The following is an 11,203-nucleotide window of genomic DNA, read 5'->3' as shown; positions in this document are numbered from 1 at the left end:
CAGAAACCTATGATTGTGGGTTCGAATCCCGGTTCGCCCCGATTATGTTTCCAGGTTTGTCAGCACCATACCCGTGCTCGTGGGTTTCACCGAAGTGGTAAACGTCTGAGACCTGCATCACTTCGGGCTTTCCTCTCACATTAAGCTGACACACCTTCATATAACTGAAATACTGTTAAAAGCAGTGTTAAACTCAACTCACTCACTCACTAATCATCAGCTCTACACATTGCTTCAATGGCTGTAAGTGGCTGTAAGGGGGGCACGGGTGGCCCAGTCGTCTAAGGCGCCGTGATTCGCTGTGCAGAGTTGCTTCCCTCGGGCACGCCAGAAACCTATGATTGTGGGTTCGAATCCCGGTTCGCCCCCATTATGTTTCTAGGTTTGTGAGCACCATACCAGTGCTCGTGGGTTTCACCGAAGTGATAAACGTCTAAGACCTGCATCACTTCGGGCTTTCCTCCCACATTAAGCTGACACGCCGCGATATAACTGGAATACTGTTAAAAGCGGTGTTAAACCCAATTCACTCACTCACCCAGTGGCTGTAAGGTGTGCAAGAGGTTCATGGGTAGGGCTCATTGACTGCCGTGAGCAACACAGTTTTGTTGGATGAGCTGGGTGAAACTAGACCTGTCAGCACAGCACCTTATAGCAGCAATGTTTGTTCATGGTTTTGGATAAACGTAGGGTCTACAAGCCTGTGAAGCATTGACATTGGAGCCCAACAAACATCAATGGTGTACACTGATAATTTTTTAAGATAGTTTTGCTTTTAAGCCAACAAAGTCCTTTGGCAAGATAATTTCAGCAATAACAGAACATAATTATTGTTTAATTTATTCATATTTATCATGCTGTGAACACACCTATGTTATGTGACTTTTTTGTCAGGAATATCAAATCAGTTGTATCAAAGAAAATGACAGGTACGCTTCAATATGAATGAGATCTTCTTAACTTACCATCTGCTGTTGAAATTGTGCAATAATCAGTTCAAATCCTCACCGTGATTTATTAAAATCATGTGATAAAGAACATGACATGTACGGTATCTTCTGGGTTTCCATGGTAATCTGAAGGCATCACTGTTCAAAGTGTTTTGTGGTATTTTGATTTATGTTATGGAGTACTGGTATAACTGCTTGTTGCAAAATCATCCGATTAGAAATAATGTATGCGCTGATGTGATGCTGGAGGTACCATCTGCTAATTGTTATTATTGAGGAACAATTTCTTGAAACATTTGCTCCCATGTACATCTTAATTCCTTGTTTGAATAGGTCCACTACTTGTGATTGCCTGTTTGTATTGTAAGCAAGTGTGGCTCTGTATAACTATATGTTAATGAACTATTCCCTGATTCCTGTATCTGCATTTGACAGTCCATACTACTACATTGAAGCATGTACTTGGTAATAAAGCCATAATATGTTGTTAGGATTTTGTGTTGTGTACTGTTTTAGTTCAGTTTTAGTACTTAGAAGTCATGGAAAGAAATGACAACCTCCATCCATACATATGTGGGCAGTAGTGACAGCATACTAAATATTGCTGAAATAGGATCACTCCAGGTGAAAGTGATGGGTTTTTATGGGTCATGAGAAGCCTTAGAAATTTATTTTCTTTTAGTCTAGTCAGGAGGACAAGTGAAAACCTTATTTTACTAGTCCAGAGAATATGTCGCCAGTCCTGATTGAACAAGACAAAAATGTTTCTATGTTTACATTTTCTGACAGTTTTATTCAGTTCCTATTTGTTGCAAACTTGGAGCACTGAGAACTGGTTTGGAATTGTAGCCCTGAAGTGCTACTTGTCAATGAGTTTTACTTGTCCTCAGCACAATTTAGTAGCCATGGGCTAGCAGACTGGTGTCCACCCATGTCACTTAATTGTTTGATAAAAGATAGGTAAAAGTAATTAGGTGATGTGGGTTTACTATGCTTGACTGGATTCTTAAGGGGTTACCAAAAATTTAAATAAATAGAGGATGGCTTTCATGGCTTTTATTGTACAATGTGTCCTTTCATACTGTTACAAATAAATAAAGCACTATCAATCATACACATCTATTTAGAGTCTAGCTATCCCACATGCCAAGAAGTTGGGTAACTCTGTCGATATAGTCCAAAACAGATAAGTGGCCATTGATGAGTCTGTCCTTAGCTCTCAGCAGCCCCTGGTCGACTGCAACATAGGGACGTTTCTACGTGGTTGTCTAGGGTTGGTTTTACCTTGGTTCTGGATTGTTTGTCACTGAATCGGTTTCACAAAATCAAAGATGTTGGGGTGGCAGGTAGTCAAAGAGTGCAGTTTGTTATGCCACCCTTTGATGTTGATGGTCTTATGACCGCTGTGAGCAAAGTGGTTCCTTTTCACTTTATCCCAGTAAACACTCTTCCCAAGTTGTTGTCACATAGTCCATCAACGTAGTGACTATTTGTCCTTGTGGATTGTCGGCAATTGTAGCTAACCAAACATTGTCAATCTGGTACAAGGGGAAGCTTCTTAAATTCTGCATTTTCTCTGTAGAGAGTAACAATTAAGACCTAGATTTTGGATCTTCCTAAACAAGGCCTGTGCATAATTGAAAAAGGAGCCATGTATCTTGACATCTTCAAATACTGCAATAGCAGCATTGGCAGCAGCCTTCTCAAATTCAATCTGGTGGAATGCTAGGGGTTTCAGATTAAAATGATTTTCAGCTTCATTCTTAATTACCTGGAAGGCAGCCGTGTAGGAAGCTTCAGTCTTATTCGGTAGGACGCAGTAAACAAGAGGATACATGATGCCTTGATGTTCAGCATGGGGGGTGTAAACTTAACAGCATGGAGGAGGAGAAAGTACCATCAGCAAATATGGTCTCAGCTTCCCAGATTGTATGGTGTTGTGAAGACGAGAAGTTTGTTGTTGTCTCAGTGATCCGTGATGAGGAAGTTTTAACCAGCATCAGTTGTTTTCCACTGGCCTTCTAGTTTGATGGATGCTCGTGTCGTGGGTAGCTTAGGCTGATTCTTTTCTCTCACTCTGTGAACATAGGCGACCTCATGGTGTCAAAAGTAGGGAAATGCTGAATATCCTGGATTGGGATAATGTCGGAATTCATTCTCAGCACAGACAGTATATCATTGTGTGAAAACAAGAGTGCTCGACCACAGCCGAGGTTGATGGACGTGATATTGGCACCATCTTTGACGGTTATGTCGATGACGTTGCGCCATGATGAAGTGGCCGTATCCCGTAATGATGTAAGCGGTTCCTTACCGTTTTGGTGTGGACACGCCAAAGCCTAGGAATGGTCTGAGCAGTGGTCACTGCAGTCTGGAACCTGTGCCGGAGATGGGTCACTCGCATCCATCGCCGAGTACGTTGTGAATCGTGGAATGATGTTGTGCGGTTCATTAGCCGTTTAATGTTTTGAAGATCAAACGTCAAACAATTAAGCTTCCCAAATTGACAGCAGTTTTTGACATTCATGTGCTCCACGCATTTTATCGATATGCACATGCATAAACTGTTGCACGTGCCCATGCCGAGACCACTGACGTCACGCATGTGTTGAAATATCATTTCTCTTACCAATTACTGTTTTCTCATCTGTATTTGTGTACACATGTTGTTCCAATACATATTTTGGTTTCCTCTTTGCACAGTTTCATTTTATGGGTAGTATATATCATTATTGGAAGGTCAGTAACATTTGCAATCAGTCCTATTCTCAATCAATATACGATTTTATTATATTAGATTAGGTTCATTTTATTCGGAGTCTAGAAACATTCTCAATCAAGATACGATGATATTATAATAGATCAGTTTTATATTATTTGGAGGCCCATGTAGTCAAGATTATACCAGTATATATAGGAAAGCAAAAACAAACTATGCATAACGCAGTCACAGTGCTGGCACCCCTATGTGCTCAATAATGGACACTACCAACGTAAATCAATGTCAGTTTTTAGGTGAAGCGGTATATATATATACGTTCGTAGCATAGTTCTACGGATCGGGGAAGGTCCAGAGAGGTCGGCCAAGCACTCCCGACAGCATGGTGCGTCCCGTAACATTCGGGAAACTCAACCGATTTTGTCTAGTCGGATTACAATCGTGGCTGTGTCGTGACAGATTCTGCTGTATCGGATCAAAATCGTAACAATGTCCTGTGTTGTCTGGCACGTGTCCAGTGGATCGGGACGCTGTCGTGATGAACGGGCATGAATTGTTCATTGTCGTTTCTTGTCGATTGAGTCCAGATTGCGTCCAGGCCAGATCTTGCCGAATGCGAACCGTCTTTGTCGGTTCACTGTCCGGTCACTGTCAGATCTCTGCCGGATCGCATTCGGGAGAATCGGGACGCCGTCGTGACAGATTCGGTCGTTTTTTACCATGCGAAAGATACAAATCGGATCCGATTCGGATTGAGAACGGGAGAATCGGGACGAATTCGGCTGGAAACGGCTGAATCGGGACGCTTCCTGAACAATATCTGATTGTTCGTGAATTTCAGGCCACGAATCACGGGATGTTGATCAGAATTTTGACAAATTTTAATCGGGAATGTTCCTATCAAGGACGGCAGTAAAAATCCTGAATCTGCGACTGAGCCCTTAGTATAATAGGACAAGTTTCTGACCGAGACAAATCAAGGCTTACATCGTCTTCTTTACAATCATTCAGTTCTGTAAAAAAGTCGTACATATTGCTGAGAACTAATCTCACTATAAGCACACCTTTTAGTAAAAGATTTTAAAATACTCAAGAAAGCTTTAGGATTTTTACCTTTTGTTTCACGCAGCTTTTCAGTACATTTTCGTTTAAATTACCGATTTGATTGCTTTTGAATTTTGCTGTACCTGCCGATTATGATAACTTAAAGGGTTTTTTCAAAATTCCTATTGCTTTTATGATATCGTTTGGGAGCTGATTTATATACAGTTTGCATCGAACCATGGTTTGGGATTATTGTTATATCTTCTGGTTAAAGGTTATTAGCAGAAGGTAACTTATCACAGATTATATTTGTAACAGGTTCAACGCTGGATTATGCATTATCTACCTGGATGGAATTAATTTGTTTACATTGATCTTCAACAAAACACATATCTATTTGCTGGAGGAAGATATCACCTTTCTCAGGCTCCAACCTGTTGATTAGCTTTGTTCTATGAAAATTAATGTAAACATCGTGTTCGTCTCCAGTACTATCATTGTTATTGACACACGGAAATGAAAACTGTACACCGCAATGAATATCAGAGAATGCAGGGTCAAAGTCACATACTGTAAAACATTTAGAAAGGGGGAACAGCTCTGCAGTGGCTAAACAGGAGTATAGAACACTTGCATTTTTACAGGCGAGGGTCCCAATGAGGGTCTTCGCCTATATATATAATTAGTGGTTTTACATATATCTAACAGATTATTTTTATATGAATTGGTTAGTGACCCTTGAACTCCTGTCGATACTAAACCCTTTAGATGTGAGGATTTGCACACTTGACTGGAGGATATCTTCATCGATATTAGCACTTTTTTAAAAAGTCGTCAATAATAATGTTATCTGGAAGAGACTTAGTTCTAGCAATCATATCATATCACACAGACATATTTGGTGAGATTACTTACTCCAGAAATTTCCCACTCCAAGTCAGTAAAGTGTTCAGGGGAAGCATGGTTGATGCCTTATAGAGGTAAGTACGAGGGCTGGTCCCAAAGTTCTAAGCCTAACAAACAAAATCAACAATTATGAAAGTGTTTTTGATTTAATGTTTCAACATGATCTCGCTGCTTTTCAATACACTTCTCATATCGATAGTGAAGCTTTTCAATTCCAATCTGGGAGAAGTTTTCTGAAGCCTCCCTGAAAAACCCATTCACGTCATCGTTGTTGTCATAGTGCTTTCCACGAAGGTTTCAGGTTTGAAAATTGGCGGAAATCACTTGGTGCCTGGTCTGGCGAGTAAGGAGGGTGGGGAAGCTCTTCGAACCAACATTGTCGCACAGCAGCCTTTGCAAGTCGAGAGGTCTGACAAGAACTCCAGCAGTCAGCATTCCTCGCGTGACCATAACTTGTTGGTTGGTTGGTTGTTTAAGGCCGCACTCACCAATATTCTAGCTATATGACGGCGGTCTGTAAATGATCGAGTCTCGATTATTTACAGACCTGCGTCATATAACTGGAATATTGCTGAGTGCAGCGTTAAACAACCAACCAACCAACCAGAACTTTCTTCACTGATCTTGAAGACTTGGAGGTGTAATTCTATGGATTGGCGTTTTGACTCGGGATCATAATGGTAGACCCATATTTATCACCAGTTACTAATCTCTTTTTGAATTTGACGAAATCCTCCTCAATTAGCTCTAGATTGTCTCTGACAATGTCAGTTCTTTTTTCCTTTAGATCAGAATTTAGAAGGTTTGGCATCCAACTAGCAGATATCGCATTCATCTGTAAGTGTTCATGAATAATAGTTTCAATGGATCCATGGCTTAGACCTGTGTAATACGTCTACCAGACAGCAAAAGTTTTTTCTATGACCTTGATTGAATCTTCATTGATGGTAGTTGACGTCCAGACCTAGTCATCATCAAGGCTTGTTCTCCCAGCCTTAAATATAGCTGCCTAACGTTAAACAGTGGAATAGATAGGGCACTTATTCCCATACACTTGTGACATGCGGTCATGAATTTCTTGGGGACTTCATGCTTGGTACTCGGTTTTTTTCCATTTCTTGTCCATTTGAACCCCTATCACATTCATCTGGCTGTCACTAATATACAAACGGCCTCAAAAGACCAAATACAATTGCACTGACCTACTCAAACAATGTAGTACATTGACTAGTTCACTTTGTTATGGCCCACAGTTGAAAGTTAGTCAGGCTTAGAACTCACTTTCACATATACGTTTCTTAACTGCAATACTGATTCCGCCGGAAGCACGTTTTTGACCATGGTGCGTTCTGTTGTTAGTATGTATAGTGTAAAACCTGGTATGGGAATGTCAAGCGGGGGCTAGAGAGAGTTGCTCTGCTACTGACCACACCCTTCACAATCATGTATATATTAAGTATTTCTCCCCGTGAACACCCCGGTTAGAATAGGTCTTCAGCCACCCATACTTGCCGTAAGAGCCGACTTTGCTTGTCGTAAGAGGCGATACTTTTATCGTGACATGATAATACGTTTGTAGTCTTTATTTTTTCTGTGTAGCCATTTTGACTTTTTGTTGTTGTGGCCGTTCAAATCTTTCATGGCCGTTTTGACTATAGAGTGTGTCCGTTTTGACTATAGAGTGTGTCCGTTTTGACTTTACCCTTTGAGGCCGTGTTGACATGCTCCCAACCAGATCGCACCTAACAAATACACACATATACATCTACTTTATTTTTCAAAGTTGAAACTAGCCTCATTCTTTCTCATTTTTGTCTTCAACTACTAAGTATAAAACAGTGATCAACCTCAGGTAACAAAACTGTTTCAGGGTTAAGAGGTCTCGTTTGGTTGGACCTGCCAGTCCATTAATCAGAACACCAAATGTCATGGTATGGTAGTCTGTGCCAGACACTTTGGAGTCTTCACAGGGAGTTGATACAGGGGTTAATATGTTGACTATTATTAGTTAAACCTGATTGACTAGACTTTTTCATTGCACTGGTAGCTGAGGTCGCAGACAACACTGTGCTAAGAATAGATAAGTGGCCAAACGGATTTGAAGCTCTAGGCAGCTTCGGATATCATGCTCGAGTAATTTGTTTGCCATATCATGCAAGATAAAAAATAAGATTTCACAAATAAAGAATAATCTGATGTTGTACACCATTTCTCACAAGGGCTGATGCTATTCTGTACAGCAGACGTTTACTATCGCCTTTTAAGTAATTAGGCCAATATTTGTTCTGATAAATGTTCACACGTCAAACATCAGTTTGCAGTCATGAACTTGTTGGTGAAATGATAGGCAAGAACAGAGACTGTTGTAATTCTTGCCAAACGTTGGTGAAACTTCACAAATTTACTTAAACGGTTGTTACAATGTGGCCGTACACATGCCTGCGGTTATGGGCATATGTGCTTCACTGACTGAGTTGTCCAAGTTTGTTTAACGCCACACTCAGAATAGTCCAGCTACATGACGGCGGCCAGGACATGAATGAGACCTAACCAGACAATCCAGTGATTGACATCATGAGCATCGATCTACACAATTGGGATACATTTTCATGCATCATCCAAGTCAACAAGCCTGACCACTCGTTTCCGTTAGTCGCCTATAGGTTTACGGCCAGCATGGGATGCTGGGTGAGGTGAGGTGAAATGGGGTTTAACGTCGCGTCCAAGATGTTTGCACTTATATAGCGACGTGCATGTATACGTGTGTGTGTTTGTGTGGCTGCTTGTACTAGTCCGGACTGATGCCGATTTATAGTGATGGCTCACTGAGATACCATGCCGCAGTTGAACATGAATACCCCACTCAGACACAGTATACCGACTCCGAGCCAACCAGTCCTTGTTTTAGCACCTTAATGCCGAGCGCCAGACAGGGTAACAACAAGTACCTTTTTTAACGTCTTTTGGTATGACGCGGTCGGGGATCGAACCCCGGACCTTCCGCTCTCCGGGCGGATTGGATGCTGGGGATTAGTTCTTGCCCGGACTTTCACGGGGAGAGTTTTCTAAGTGAAGTCAGGATCAGAGCTACCCTGTGTTACATCTTTTGTGTAGCCTCATAGAACTCTTATAAAAGATCTGCAAAGTAGGTTTGATGTGACATGAAGGGGGACGAGGTTCTAGTCTGGTGCACAGTTTCTGCCTCTTTCTGACATTGCAATTAATACCATGAGAGAAATCGAGACGTACACTGTTCTTCTGTAATGAGGATAATCATTAACTGCCAAATGATGTGTATCATACGAGGGACTTTAATCATATTTGTTGGAACTGCCAATTAGCCTGAGCCTTGTTATACAACACATCCTCTCAATCGCTTGATATATTCAGTGGTGATAAAACCCTTTAGAATCATGTTTCAATCACTGTGGAATGAAGAGTACAGTGCCTGAATTTGTCTCTTAAAAATGGTATCAAATTAAAATTGGTGTAAGTATATGACATTGTGATTTAGGTGGGTTTGTCTTTGCAAATTAGCGACTATGCTTGTCGTAAGAGGCGACTAACGGGATCGGGTGGTCAGCCTCGCTGACTTGGTTGATGCATGTCATCGCTCCCAATTGCGTGGATCGATGCTCATGATATCAATCACTGGATTGTCTGGTCCAGACTCGATTATTTACAGACCGCCGTCATATTGCTGGAACATTGCTGAGCACGGCGTAAAACAACCAACCAACCAACAAACAAAGTATTCTCTCAAAGAGAACTAAAATAATGGTCATGGCAAAAGTCGGACATTGCAATCTGATATATTATACACAATAAGAAATGACTTTCTTGGATATATGATTTACCACATATACTGATGTGAAAGAAAACATGTTTTGCACCCAAAGCAGAATTTTAGTGCCTGTAGTTACATAACTGCGGAATAATTTTCAGATTTGTAATTTTCATTAACTGCACTGACTCGGCTTAAGTTTTACAAGATCCAGGTTTGTAGATGAGGTTGCAGATTCAATGATAGCCAAGCCTTGCAACAGAATGATTATCTATGAAATTGTGTATTTTAATGTTTCTCCAGGTGAAGCAAATTGATGATCTTCCTATTTGCTCCAGACAAATATAATAGATATATAAATCTTGGCTGATGGAAATCTCCAAGTGATGGAATCTATTTTACTTCTTAGCTGAAAATTAAAGTGTTTTGATTGATTGTTTGTTGTTTAACGCCGCACTCAGCAATATTTTAGCTATATGACGGCAGTATGTAAATAATCGAGGCCGGACCAGACAATCCAGTGATTGACATCATGAGCATCGATCCACGCAAATGGGATGCGATGACATGCATCAACCAAGTCAGCGAGGCTGACCACCCGATCCCGTAAGTCACCTCTTACGACAAGCATAATCGCCGTTTACGGCAAGCATGGGTTGCTGAAGACCTGTTCTACCCGGGATCTTCACGGGTCGAAAAGTAAAGTGAAGTAACCACTTGGTTGGTTGCTTATAATTTAAAAGACTGGCTATACAGACCCTGAAACAATTAATATCCAATACAGCCCTTGCAAGTCTATAACGTTTGGCAAATCTAGATTAGGCCTACTGCGCATGCTGTATTAGAAAATGAAGAAAGTCTCTGGGCTCCTTTTTATTATATTTTATAACTAAAAAAATATGTTCATTTCAGAGACTAGATGCTGGTCTAGATCGGAGTCGGTATACGGTGTCTGAGTGGGGTATTAATGTTAAACTGCGGCATGGTGTCTAAGTGGGCTACTGGCTAGCGACCAGTTATCGCCGAGGACAAGTTATCGCCAAGTCCCCGTTATAGCACGCACGAGATTGCTCTCGCTTTACTTTTGCTCGTTTTCATTAGAAGAGAGAAATATTTATCCAAATATGATGAACAAAACTGACTCTTGTGGAGAAATATTAAAAAACAAAACAAACTATCACCTTGCACAAATACAACTTTAGAAGAGACACTGATTTTTTTCCAAAGGACATAAATACGCACATATGCTAATAGTACCACACAAATCAAAGTTATTTGCACAGTTAACTTTGTACACAGAATATTTCAGAAATAACATGAAAAATATGCCGATAACTGGTCGGTGAACAGTAACACTATAAAATCGGCATTAGTCAGAACTAGTACAAGAAGACATACACACACAGACACACGGGCATGCACATCGCTAAATAAGTGCATTAATCTTGAACGCCACGTTAAACCTCATGTCACCTGGCCGATAAAAAAGTATATAGATCTAAAACATAACACCAAAACATGCGCCGCCCGGGAATCGAACCCGGGTCGCAAGAATGGGAATCTTGCATGATACCACTACACCAGCGGCGCTTCATGATTATGCGTGCATTTTTAATGATTTTAAACATCGCCTGTATGGCAACTTAATTAAGGGTTGTAATTAACTGAGAATTCATCAGATGTTATTAAAATAGTGATTGCATGGGTCGATTCACAATAAACCCATAAAACATCCACAAATAACGGCATGCATAATGTACCATTTGCACGTGAACATATTCTTAATTATACAGATTTTGT

The 11,203-nt window shown here is 40.8% G+C and overlaps 1 non-coding gene across 1 annotated transcript; it reads right to left on the bottom strand.

The window, feature by feature from the left end:
* Positions 1-10,922: 10,922 nt before the first annotated feature.
* Trnag-ccc lies at positions 10,923-10,993 on the bottom strand. Its single transcript has one exon. It is a non-coding gene; the product is annotated as a tRNA-Gly (tRNA).
* Between the last annotated feature and the right edge of the window lie 210 nt (positions 10,994-11,203).

This window comes from Haliotis rufescens, unplaced genomic scaffold, assembly GCF_023055435.1.
Source record: "Haliotis rufescens isolate VD_foot unplaced genomic scaffold, xgHalRufe1.0.p SCAF_11, whole genome shotgun sequence".
NCBI classification, from domain to species: domain Eukaryota; kingdom Metazoa; phylum Mollusca; class Gastropoda; order Lepetellida; family Haliotidae; genus Haliotis; species Haliotis rufescens.
This window is presented reverse-complemented; position numbering and strand designations above follow the sequence as displayed.